The sequence below is a fragment of the Bos indicus x Bos taurus genome, chromosome 13 (assembly GCF_003369695.1).
Source record: "Bos indicus x Bos taurus breed Angus x Brahman F1 hybrid chromosome 13, Bos_hybrid_MaternalHap_v2.0, whole genome shotgun sequence".
Lineage (NCBI taxonomy): Eukaryota > Metazoa > Chordata > Mammalia > Artiodactyla > Bovidae > Bos > Bos indicus x Bos taurus.
The window spans coordinates 39316150-39329603 of NC_040088.1; the positions used below are offsets into that span (position 1 = coordinate 39316150).

Sequence of the window (13454 nt, forward strand, 5' to 3'; positions counted from 1 at the left end):
TTAGCTGGGCTCACTATATATGTGTTGGGCAGTTGGCGGGCTCTGGGGTAGGGGGGTGTCTGTGCCCGTGGTCTTCACTTTGGGTATGTTCTCTCAGTCATGGCAGAGGTGCAAGAGTAAGGGAAGGCCTCACCCTGACACCTTCAAGGAACTGAATGTGATAACAAAGACCAAGTATGGAAGCAGATCTTCCCCCAGCAGCCTCAGATGATACTACAGCTACAGCTGATGCTTGATCATATCCTATATGACATAATTCTCCATCAGATGAGCCAGAATCCACACCAAGGAAGGACCAGGGCCATGAGAGCTGATAGCCAGGGAGGTCTTTTGAAATCTGAGACCTAAACATCAACACTGTAGCATCAAGTATCTCAAGACCCCCTTATCTTTCCTGAAAAAGGGAAAGAACACATTTTAATTGATTTTTAAAATTTTCATGCCATTTTCCCTGGGCTTCATTTTTGCTACAGTAATTAAGGTCCTAGGTCATATTTTTTTGCCATCACATAGGTCCCTCTTGCTTTCTGTATCTGTCTTTACTCATGACTTATATGTTTCCAGGTGCTGCTCCTTGCCCTGCACTGATTTTTGTTTTATTGTTATACATATAGTTCGTCATCAGGTTGCCAATAAATAGTCTGGATCTTTCAATTCTTCTGACCCCTCATGCAAAACTGGGCTCAAGCTTATTAGTGTCCCTAGACACTCTCACACATAAAACCATTCTATATTACTTAATGTAAAAGTGAAGTAAACATGATAGCCCAAAAGAAATTGGATTTTTTTGTTTATTTGTTTCTACTTTTCAATTTTCAGGAAGTGTCCCTCACAACTTATGTCTTCACCATAGAGAGTAGAGCAGGCTTGTCTCTTCCTCCTGAAAATTTCAGTACTGATACTGTCGGTCCTTAGTAGCAGGATCAAGAGTTCCACTCACCATTTCTCTCAAGAGACTAAAGATGCTGACTACGTAAATATGCAGTGGCCATCTCTGATTATCCAAAAGTTTTAGGATGGACCAACAGGATTTTGCAGCAGACTTTTGCTATACATGAAATAAAAATAATGTTTAGCCTAGAATTTGAGGCACCTTAATAAACATGAAGATATTTATTGAACTGTTTCCCAGTATCTTTTACAGTAAACATTACATCCAAAAAAAAAAAAAAAAATCCATGAGGGTTTGGTGACCTTTCAAGCCTGCGTTTCTAACCCTGTTCTCCTGAAATATTGGGAACTGGGGAGCAGAGGGTAGCTACTGTTCATGATTAGGGTTGAGTTGCAGGTTCAATAGCATTCACTAACTGCAGCAACAGCCATCATAGCCATGGCAATAGAAATGATCAATGACCTGCCTTCAGGCTTAATGCCACTGATAATTGATCCCCTGGTCATCGTTGAAAAAGGATGTTGATTTCTGTTTTGTATAATAAGCTCTTTTGAAGGTCACAATATTAAACTTTTACAATCTGTATTTTGTGCATGTATGTGTGTGATTTTAACATTAAGCATTTCATGCTTCCAAAGAATGCCTGCTTTTTTATCAATTTTGTTGAGAATCCTTTCTCTGACATATCAAAAGATGCAGAAAAAACTAGAAAGTTCCTCTTTAGATTCACAAACCCTAATTCTAAGACTATAGCTAAAACATAGATCAGGGTTTGGTGTTTCACTGTTTTCCATTTCTACTGGTATTAGCCTTTTACTAAGATTAATGATACTTACAAAACATTATGCTCACTATTGCAAAATGTCCAAGTCTTACTAAAATAAACCCTTCTCTTACCATTTATTGGGATTAATTTTACCATTCTTTCCTACCTAATTACTTATATAGGTTGCTTCCCTTGTTAATTTAATGCAGGAAGTCCTTTTGTTTAATACAGATGAGTCAATGCAGTGAGAGTTAGTCTCTATCTAACCAATGTCTACTAGAAATAAGCTAGAAGTAATATTGCTGTAAATTCTAGTGCAATACATTGCCACAGGCCTGCATTTTTTCTAAATTTTCTTTTGCTTCTATTTTATACAGAATATTGTACAAAGTATATATAAATTAACTGAGAAAATATATTGAATAATAACAATGACACAAATGTGGTGTCACCAGTAAGAACTGTAGTGAGTTTACTGTATTGTACCGTCAGAACTAATACAGTGATGTAGACCAATTACATCTTTTTTTTTTTTTAAAGTAGATACTGGGAGGAAATGCATTAAAATGCTAATACTGATTTTTTAGGGGTAGGGTGAGCATTCTGGGTGATTATTATTAAATTTTACTTTGTGCTTTCATGTATTTTTACCTATCTACAATGAACATGCATTACTTGTAAACTTAGGAAGAAAATAATAAATGACATTAAAAGCAAAAGAAAACCTCAATTCAGCAGGGTTTAAAAAACCAGTGTCAAATCTGCAATTTTATCATCAATTTTCACATGCTATCTTGCCGTAGTTTATACATTCTTACCATGTGAAAGTCGCTCAATCATGTCGGACTCTTTGCGACCCCAGGAACTATACAGTCCATGGAATTCTTCAGGCCAGAATGCTGGAGTGGGTAGACGTTCCCTTCTCCAGGGGATCTTTTCAACCCAGGGATTGAACCCGAGTATCTTGCATTGCAGGTGGATTCTTTACCAGCTAAGCCACCAGGGAAGCCCATACATTCTTATAAGCTCTTACATAATTTTCATAATCAAATAAACAACACTGCATGATCAATTTGAACAGAGAAGATTATGCTTAAGAAGAAACTCAGCTTTGGATCTTGAACTTGGAATACACAACACAAAAATCTCTATGCTACCTTATCTGTCAGTAAATTAATGTAGAAAATAAATAATTGCATATTTATTTCAGTTTTATGTTGTCATTTTTTGTGCTGCATAGTATTTATTAAAATCTAAAATAAGAATACAAAATGCCATCAGGTACTTCTTAATAAAGATTGCACTTATATAATGTACTAAAATGGAGTTGATCAGGATAAAATATCTTACACTTAGTAATTGAAGCAAGAACAAATGTGCAAGAACTCAGGAAAAATAGTCTCAATTATTTCTTCTTCCTATACAATAATATTTTTGATACTGCATAAAACCACAAATGCACTCTCTTTACCCTAAATCGTAAGTCAAAAATGCTGCAACTAACAGAACATAAAATTCATGAGGGAAGAACTTTGGTCTAAATTTTCACTGAAAGATCCCCAAAATCTAGAGGAGTGATTTGATAGAGTAGATGCTCAATAAACCTTTATTATATCTGGGATGCATAAAAGCCCTAGATGAGGAAATATAAACACAGTAGGTGATTCTTATTTTTTAATCCAGATATTCACAGATATAGGCATATAAACATTTATGCTTAGATGTAACATAAAAATAAGCATATAAATATTTATGCTCATATATATATAAATATTAAAATCTAAAATATGTAGCATAAAAAGTAAAATATGTAAAACCTAAAGATGTAAATATTTATGCTTAGATGTAAAATAAATATAAGTACCTATATGTGTATCCACACATAGGCACATAGATTGAAAAATAATACTTATCCAAATTGGAAAGAAATATAATAAATTCAAAACTAATTAATTCTATAACATGGAGAAAATGAGATTAATGTATTTCCATCTTTTCACAGGTCTTTATTACTATTCTGCTTTCAAATAATAGAAAAAATTCTATATGACAGTATGAATTGTATTGCATAACTTACAATTTTACCATAACATGTATACTAGTCAAGTAAAATAGTTAAAGAATTATATTCATCCACTGATGTTATTTTTAAAACGATATTTGCATGAAAAGAGGTGGAGAAATAGTAAGATTCCATTTCAGGCTAAAACCTGTTTTATAGTCAACTGCCACTTCATAGAGAGACCTGGTGTTGAAAGAGCAGAAAACATTTGGAGCTGGTCACAGTTCACCCCTTAATGGACCTGAAATGCCAAGCATGCTTTACTCTGTTCTTGGGAGGCTTCCAGAATGCCAATTTAGGCAAGCTTCACTTCTAATGCAATTCTGCCGTTGTTTAACTCAACTGCTGAGAGAGTTTTGGAGTACTGTTTCCAAAATAGAAAAAGAAGCAAGGAAAAAAAAAAGAAGTGAAACAGTCTGTTATTTTTCATTTTGTAATTCTTAATTAACGGTTCCTTTATGGAAAACTAGCACAGTCAACAGTGTACTACCCTTGTGTGTTTGATGGAGTTGCCCAAAACATAAAATGTGAACCCAAGAAAACCTTACTTGGGTGGGTTATCACCCCCAAACACCTCAAGCAACCTCACCACAAATGTCTGTCACCTGAGAATTTCAGGCATGCCCTTAGAGAGTCTAAAACTCCCATGAAAATCTGCAGTACTTAGTAATACCTTATTGGGATGGAGGACTAACTCCAACTTTTGTCCTAAATAGAGAGCTGGGCACAATGCTTTTCTTTCCAGTCAAACTGAATGAATCAACATGCAGACCTGACCTCTACTTCAGAACTCATCCACAGGCCACATGAGAGAAATGGGTTCCAGACATGGAGGTAAAACTGTGCTTATTCTCAGTAATCCTTACCCTTTATATTAATAAACACAATCCTTAGAAACCTACAAAATGGCTATGAGAACTAATAAATCATAATAGTATGATGCCTGATCAAAAGACAAAGCAATTGAGTTTCTGTACTATAGCATCAAAAATGTGGAAAAATGAATGCAGATATAGAGGGATTTTTAAAAATTGTGACTTAGGGTAGCATAAAAATCGTAAAGTACATGCTGCTGCTGCTGCTGCTAAGTTGCTTCAGTCGTGCCCAACTCTGTGCAATCCCATAGACAGCAGCCCACCAGGCTTCCCCATCCCTGGGATTCTCCAGGCAAGAACACTGGAGTGGGTTGCCATTTCCTTCTCCAATGCATGAAAGTGAAAAGTGAAAGTGAAGTCACTCAGTCATGTCTGACTCTTAGCAATCCCATGGACTGTAGCCTACCAGGCTCCTCCGTCCATGGGATTTTCCAGGCAAGAGTACTGGAGTGGGGTGCCATTGCCTTCTCCAAAGTACATGAGTTAAATTTAATACAAGATTCAGGCAACCTTACAAGGGTCAGCTTTTTTGTTTATAAAATTTAAATAGAAAGACTGCCTGCTTATTGGATGGTTCTGAGAATGTGAAGAACTTGGTAAGTACCTCATACATACACTCAGAGTAAATGTTAGCTATTATTTACATTATCATTATTATTATGAAGCTATTTTATCCTTTAAAATACCCTGGACAAGATGGTTTAAAACAGGCTGTGCCTTCACTTCTCAAGTGTATTTCAAGGATTGGGATTTTTTCCTAAATAAAAGAATCTAAATTTTTATCTCAGTTACTTGTGCACAGACTCTACCAATCGGCTACTTCCTGATCTTTAGTATGTGTAGCTTGCCCCTGAGTGAATGCTCACAATACAAAGTCTAAAATGCACACAATACCATTGTCCTTATTCTTCCTTTATTTAACTTCCATGTAAGTCAATGAGAAAAGTGTCAACACTACAATAGAAAAAGGGGCAAAGTATGAACAGATGATACATACAGGGAAAAGCAAACACATGAAAATATTGTATCATTTTAACAATAAAAGATTCTAATTTTAAAAGCAGCAAAACATGAGTTTTGCTTCCAAACCAACGTGATTGAAAAGGGCAATATTCCTTGTTAGTAAGAATGTTGGAAAATGGGCATCTTTATACTGATGACAAAGCTGCAAAGTTCTGCAAACATTATGGAAGGCAATTGTCAATATAGATCAAAACAGTAAATATTTATATCTTTGGACCCAGCAATACCATTAGGAATATGCCCTAAAGAAATAAGAAATAAATGTAATGATTTACATCAAAATATGTTTATCACATTTTATAATATGAGTGGAAAATAAACAATAAGCTAAATGTCTAACAGCTGAAAACTGCCATATAAATGATGATAAAGTCAGAAAAATGAGAATTTAGAGGACATACAACATGTATTAGCAAGGACAAATGTTCAAGTAATAACAGAATGGAATGTAGAATCCTAGTTTTAAAGTCTGTACACAGGTGTTCATTCTATTAATGTTATCTCTGGGCGGGGAAATTACAGGTTGCTTTCCTTTCTCCTCACATGTTTAGCATTTCATAATAAACATACATTATCTTAATAACTGAGTAGAATATGCACACAAATTTCTTTCAAGAAGTGGGTTAGTATAGTAAGAATTTTGCAGGCTTAGGGAGTCTGTCTCAAGCATAACAATTATTTTAATTTCTATAGTATTCATCTTGCAATAAATCCTTATTAGGGAAGATGTTTAAGAAGACCAATACCTGTAGCTAATGTCTAATTGGGGTGAGTAAGTAGTTTCCCTATAGTGACGAGCATTATATAAAATAAACATGGAAGGTGCTTTGCTAGCCTGCAGGAGTGATTCATTAACTGTGTGTTAGCAGCTTCAGTTCAGTTCAGTTCAGTTGTTCAGTCATGTCCGACTCTTTGCAACCCCATGAATTGCAGCACGCCAGACCTCCCTGTCCATCACCAACTCCTGGAGTTCACTCAGACTCACGTCCATTGAGTCAGTGATGCCATCCAGCCATCTCATCCTCTGTTGTCCCCTTCTCCTTCTGCCCCCAATCCCTCCCAGCATCAGAGTCTTTTCCAATGAGTCAACTCTTCACATGAGGTGGCCAAAGTACTGGAGTTTTAGCTTTAGCATCATTAGTCGTGTCCAACTCTTTGCAACCTCCTGGACTGTAGCCCACAAGGCTCCTCTATCCATGGGATTCTCCAGGCAAGAATGCCGGGGTGGGTAGCCATTCCCTTCTCCAGGGGATCTTCCCAACCCAGGGATCAAACCCAGGTGTCCCGCATAGCAGGCAGATTCTTTACCATCTGAGTCACCAGAGAAGCCTGGTTCATTAATTTGACCAACAGCTTCTACTGGTCAGGCAGAGACTCAGAGACAAACAGCATCTGTTCAAATGACAAACCAGTGTGCATTCACTTCATAAGGTAACGGTTCAGTCTAGTTCTTTTAAAAGTTTCAGTGCCCTCCAAATTAACCTCCTGGCATCGAGAATCTGATAAAGAACTGTATTCCTGTGTGTCACAGTTTGTATTATTCTGCTTTGGTACTGAATTTCATGATATATCATTAAGAACATAAAAGAGGAGACCAATAATAACAAACATGCATTTATGGGTGATTTGAGTACTTCATATATATTTATAAGTCACATATACAGATATAATATGTAAGTTGCCTATTCAAAGTATTATTGATGTTTTTAAGAAAATTGTGTACCTTTACAAAGTCAGACAGTGTTTTCTTTGGCAAGTAATAGGTATTAGAATTCATTACCTCTTAATTTCCTTATGTAAGGATGATTGTGCATATATTACAAAGCAGTGGTAGGAATTAAATACAATCACATTCATGTAAAGCTGTTATAGCACAATATCCTTCAACCAAATTTACAAGAATAACAACTCTTTTGAAGTCATTTAATTGGAATTTTATAACGTTAAATGATACTTTCCAATCTTTAAAATTGCCCATTAAATATAATGAGAATTATCCTCATGTAAAATTTGAGTCTCAGTTCTACCATGCTAGTAGAAGAATGGATTTCCATAAACTAAATAACATTGACTGTATACATTTATTAAGGGTGGAGGTCTCTCTCTTTCTCTCCGTCTCTCTGTCTCTAGTTCTCTCTGTGTCTCTCACACACACAAGCACACACACAATTTCAGTGGGCAGTAATACCCACCACACCCTTCAAGATTTTCCAAAGCCTTTGTGATATTACTGTTGTTATCCATATGAAGTAGCATATTGGCAGACACCATGACTCACACAGTATGAATCTTTATTTGTATAAAGCTTTGTCTAGAATTCTTCAAATGTATCTACTCTAGACTGAAATATGACCTCCGCTGGTTATTTTGTTTTCAGAATTTGGTCTTAGATTTGAATGCTTAAGAGAAAAGGGACCATATATATAGTGTTATCTCATGTAGTTTCTAATTTGTCATGTGTGAATAATCATGCAAAAATTTTTAAAATTTAGTCAACCCAAAAGCATTTATTAACATCTGTTGCAGCGCTTTTCAGACTTTGGCAAGCATTATATATACAAGGGGAAATTATTCAAAATACAAGAACCAATCTACTACTGTAGATGCCCATCTTGCTGCTGCTTCATGATGTTATTAAGAGCACTGTCTATTGTATCTCACAATGTCCCCACTCTAATTTCCCATAAGAAAGATGTGTTTCAAAATCAACTGTCAAAAGTTTTATTTTGCTTCATGAAAGGGTAATTTTCCCTCTCTACAAGTTGTGATTCTTAAGGATTACCTTAGGGTTGCTATAAAAAAGGAAATGAGCAGTATATTTTCATATTGTTTTCAGTCTTGATGCAGAATAGTAAAATAGTCCTGAATACGTTTCTCCAAGACAATGGTTTAGACGAGCTGATGGGGAAGTCAAGGACTTGCCTCCTTTGGGATAATACTGCTTGCCCAGGCATGATGGAATGTAGGTGGAATGTATACTGAAGGACCAGTATACACACCTGCCTTCAGCCTTCTTTATCACAAATGAGGTGAGTCCCCTTATGAATTCCTGTGCCCTCCCCCCAAATATCATATTGCAATACATTTGCATGAAAGACATTTTACGCAACATAAAATCATCATTCTACCTAAGTTGAAAAATTCAAAGTTCCATTTAATAATAAGGCATGAAATATGATAATTGCTTAGAGAGATTTATGGTGCATTTTTATTATTATTACTTTTGCAGCCTACCAGAGCTCTTTGATTCATGAGGCAATTGCAGAGGTGGAAAAGAAAGTTGTCATTGTTTCCAGGGGCAGTGAATGGTATTATATCTAACAATTAACCAGTAGACTCAAGTGCCATAATAAAAAGAAATAGCTATCTCTAGCTCCCAAATTTCTTTTGTGTGCATTTTCCATCATGAATGAATAACTGAGTAGGGTGTCATTTTTACCACAAAGCTAATTGCAGGTGGATAAGGGCTACACTTTTAACATGACTGTGTCTCTATGCGTTGGCTTATATAGGATAAATGACCATTTGGTTGCTTGAATAGAATATTTTTGTTTTAGTTGAGTTGTTTCTATAGTTTGATCAAGATAGGCATTTATTCTAAATATATTAGCTATATAATAATAATTTTTCAATGATATATTTTAGAGCAAGGTAGATTTTACTTAAGAGAAATGTCATACTTCTCAAAATACATAGAGTAATAAAGTGAATTTTAATTCTTTGTGAGCAAGACACTCTATCCAACCCAGTATAATACACTAGTTTTTATTCTACTGTATAAATGACCTCAGAATATCTCTTTGGTAATTCAGGTCAGGTTATTTATACACCATCCTTCAATCCTTATCAGTCTTTGCCATTTCTTCCTAATATCATCACTGATGTGAAATTAGATGGCCTGCAATGCATTTCTTTAAGACATTCAGTACATGACATAAATTCTGGAAACTAAATCTTTTTGTCTATCTACAAATGTCACCTTACAGGAGGGAGAGAGAGAGAGAATGTGTGTAGAGTGGGGAGAGTCAGGGAGAAATCTTTTGCTTTAGAAGTGACCTTTAACTTGAAAAACTGTGGAACTCAATACATATTCAATTCACACTTCCACTAACACAGTCTTCAAAAGCAAACGTAAGTGTTTACTAAGTTCATGACTTGATCCTGAGGCTTCTTCCGGGTTTCTCTAACAGTGGGCACCTACGTTCCTTTCATTCTTGACCTTGTTGAGAATCCACTGGTGAATTGTCTGAAATACAGAAGCAAAATATTCCCAACAGAAAAGAAAAGACACAAAAGAGCCATGCATCCTCGTTCTCTCTTCTCCTTCTTCATCTTTTCTCTTTCATATAAAAACACTTGTCCCCTTAAATAAAACAAGACTTTTGCAATAAGCAAATAAGTTTTAGAGTTTTAAAATGACACAGTGATCCAAAATCTTGTTGAATGTGCCTCAGGTACTCAACATTGGTGGTTGTTTATTTCATAAATTCTCTCCCCCCACACACAGGAAAACAGGTTCAATATTATTTAACCTAAGGGCTTCCCTCATAGCTCAGTTGGTAAAGAATATATAGTCCATGGGGTTGCAGAGAGTCCAACACAATTGACCAACTTTCACTTTCACTTTTTTATTTCTTCATATCACAGGACATGCCAGTGCCCCTTGTAAGTTGCTGTATAATGTCTTGTTATTTAGCTACTTTTTTTTTATGTTGAAGGACGCTTCTCTAAGTCAATGTCCAAAGACAGATAGGAAACCAAAACCCAATACAATTAAAATATTTAATAGAAATTTCTAATATTTCTTCCTTGATTTCTATTTCACAAACATTCTTCTCACAATTATTGGATTAGAAAACTATGTATTCATATATTTTTCCAGGCCTCCATAATTTTTAATTTTCCAAGTAAAAAGTAAAACCAAACAACCTATACACAAATTCCTGTAGCTATAAATTCCTCATCTTATTTGCTCTACAGTATTAAACTGCTCTTCTTATACTTCGCCTTGGGTGTTTTTCCACCCTTTACTCACTTTAAAAGGTCGATTACATGGTTAAAGTCTTTGCCAAATTTATCTTTATTGTCTATGTTACTGTATCATACTTGATGAATGCAATGCTAAAATTTAATTGACTGTTATTTATTGCTGGGTATTGTTGAGTATGGGCCTCCCTGGTGGCTCAGTTGGTAAAGAATCCACCTGCAAAGCGGGAAACCTGGGTTTGATCCCCAGGTTGGGAAGATCCCCTGGAGGAGGGCATGAAATCTTACTCCAATATTCTTGCCTGGAGAATCCCCTGGAGGAGGTGCCTGGCGGGCTATAGTCCATGGGGTAGCAAAGAGTCAGACACGACCAAGCAAGCAAGCACAGCATAGCACATTGTTGAGTATGATTTTAAAAAGCTTATTTGCTAAGTGTAAATATTTTATGTAAATTCTTATGGCCATAATAAGAAAATATTTAAATATTAATACTATTCTAAAGCACAGGGAAGGAAATGGCAACTCACTCCAGTACTCTTGCCTGGAAAACTCCATGGATGGAGGAGCCTGGTGGGCTGCAGTCCATGGGGTCACAAAGAGTCAGACACGACTGAGTGACTTCACATTCTTTCTTTCTATAGTTTCTTTTGGAGGAGGAAATGGCAACCCACTCGAGTGTTCTTGCCTGGAGAATCCCATGGACTGCAGTCTATGGGGTTGCAAATAGACACGACTAAGCAACTAACACACATTCTAAAGCATTTCCAAATGTAATAATCTTAGGGAGATAAAAATGAGAAATTAAATAAACATTTTCTCCATGCTTTGTCCTAAGGGAGAGAGTCAGTTAAAAGATCGATTTTTACTTTAACTCAGAGGATATCCTATGAGAGATGAATTGACATTATAAATGATTGATAAGTTTATCTCAAAAAGCTGAAGTAAGGATAGGTTCAAAAGCCATGGAATTGGAGTGGATAATGGATTGTGCCTACTTCTCTAACATACTCAATTCCCTACTTGGATATTGAAAGAACTGCAGCTCCGATGTGACCTAAAATGAGGTTGCCCAAGTATTTGCTTTTCAAAATAGGACTCCTTGGGGATAAAAAGGAAGACACCTAATTATACTAAGATACTGAGCATCAGTGCAGATTGTCTCAGACAATGTGAGATCAGTCAGTCAGTCCGTTCAGTTGCTCAGTCATGTCCAACTCTTTGTGATCCCATGGACTGTGGTATGCCAGGCCTCCCTGTTCATCAGCAACTCCCAGAGATTACTCAAACTCATGTCCATTGAGTCGGTGATGCCATCCAACCATCTCATCCTCTGTCATCCCCTTTTCCTCCTGCTTTCAATCTTTCTCAGCATCAGGGTCTTTTCAGATGAGTCAGTTATTCACATCAGGTGGTCAAAGGATTGGAGTTTCAGCTTCAGAATCAGTCCTTCCAATGAACACCCAGGCCTGATCTCCTTTAGGATGGACTGGTTGGATCTCCTTGCAGTCCAAGGGACTCTCAAGAGTCTTCTTCAACACCACAGTTCAAAAGCATCAATTCTTTGGAGCTCAGCTTTCTTTATAGTCCAACTCTCACATCCATACATGACTACTGGGAAATACCATAGCTTTGACTAGACTGACCCTTGTTGGCAAAGTAATGTCTCTGCTTTTTAATATATTGTCTAGGTTAGTCATAACTTTTCTTCCAAGGAGCAAGTGTCTTAATTTCATGGCTACAGTCACCATATACAGTGATTTGGGAGCCCAAAAAAGTAAAGTCTGTCACTGTTTCCCCATCTATTTGCCATGAAGTGATGGGACCAGATGCCATGACCTTAGTTTTCTGAATGTTGAGTTTTAAGCCAACTTTTCACTCTTCTCTTTCACTTTCATCAAGAGGCTGTTTATTTGTTCTTCTCTTTAGTTCCTCTTCACTTTCTGCCATAAGGGTGGTATCATCTGCATATCTGAGGTTATTGATATTTCTCCCGGCAATCTTGATGTCAGCTTGTGCCTCATCCATCCCAGTATTTCGAATGATGTACTTTGCATATAAGTTAAATAACCAGAGTGATGATATACAGCCTTGATGTACTCCTTTTCCTATTTGGAACCAGTCTGTTGTTCCATGTCCAGTTCTAACTGTTGCTTCCTAATCTGCATGCAGATTTCTCAAGAGGCAGGTCAGGTAGTCTGGTATTCCCATCTCTTTCAGAATTTTCCACAGTTTATTGTGATCCACACAGTCAAAGGATTTGGCATAATCAATAAAGCAGAAGTAGATATTTTTCTGGAACACTTTTGCTTTTTTGATGTTCCAACAGATGTTAGCAATTTGACCTCTGGTTCCTCTACCTTTTCTAAATCCAGCTTGAACATCTGTAAGTTCATGCTTCACATATTGCTGAAGCCTGGCTTTGAGAATTTTGAGCATTACTTTACTAGCTTGTGAGATGAGTGTAATTGTGCGGTAGTTTGAGCATTCTTTGGCATTGCCTTTCTTTGGGATTAGAATGAAAACTGACCTTTTCGAGTCCTATGGCCACTGCTGAGTCTTCAATTTGCTGGCATATTGAGTGCAGCACTTTCACAGCATCATCTCTTAGAATTTGAAACAGCTCAACTGAAATTCCATCACCTCCACTAGCTTTGTTTGTAGTGATTCTTCCTAAGGCCCACTTGACTTCACATTCCATTCTCAAGCAATGTGAGATACTTACATACATCCCTCCAGCTGGAGAACATGTATTTGTTTGGTGGTAAATTAAGATAATCCAAATAAAACATTTATTAATATGAAGTGAAGAAAACACAAGGAACTCCAAATAACTAAAACCATGGTGGAAAA

At 36.5% G+C, this 13454-nt stretch overlaps 1 long non-coding RNA gene across 1 annotated transcript in view; it reads right to left on the reverse strand.

Annotated features, from left to right (window-relative positions):
- Nucleotides 1–6905: 6905 nt before the first annotated feature.
- Nucleotides 6906–13454, reverse strand: part of LOC113903399 — a 49827-nt gene continuing 43278 nt past the window's right edge. Inside the window, exon 3 of the long non-coding RNA XR_003514098.1 lies at nucleotides 6906–9864. This is a non-coding gene — a long non-coding RNA (uncharacterized LOC113903399). The remainder of the gene's footprint in view (nucleotides 9865–13454) is intronic.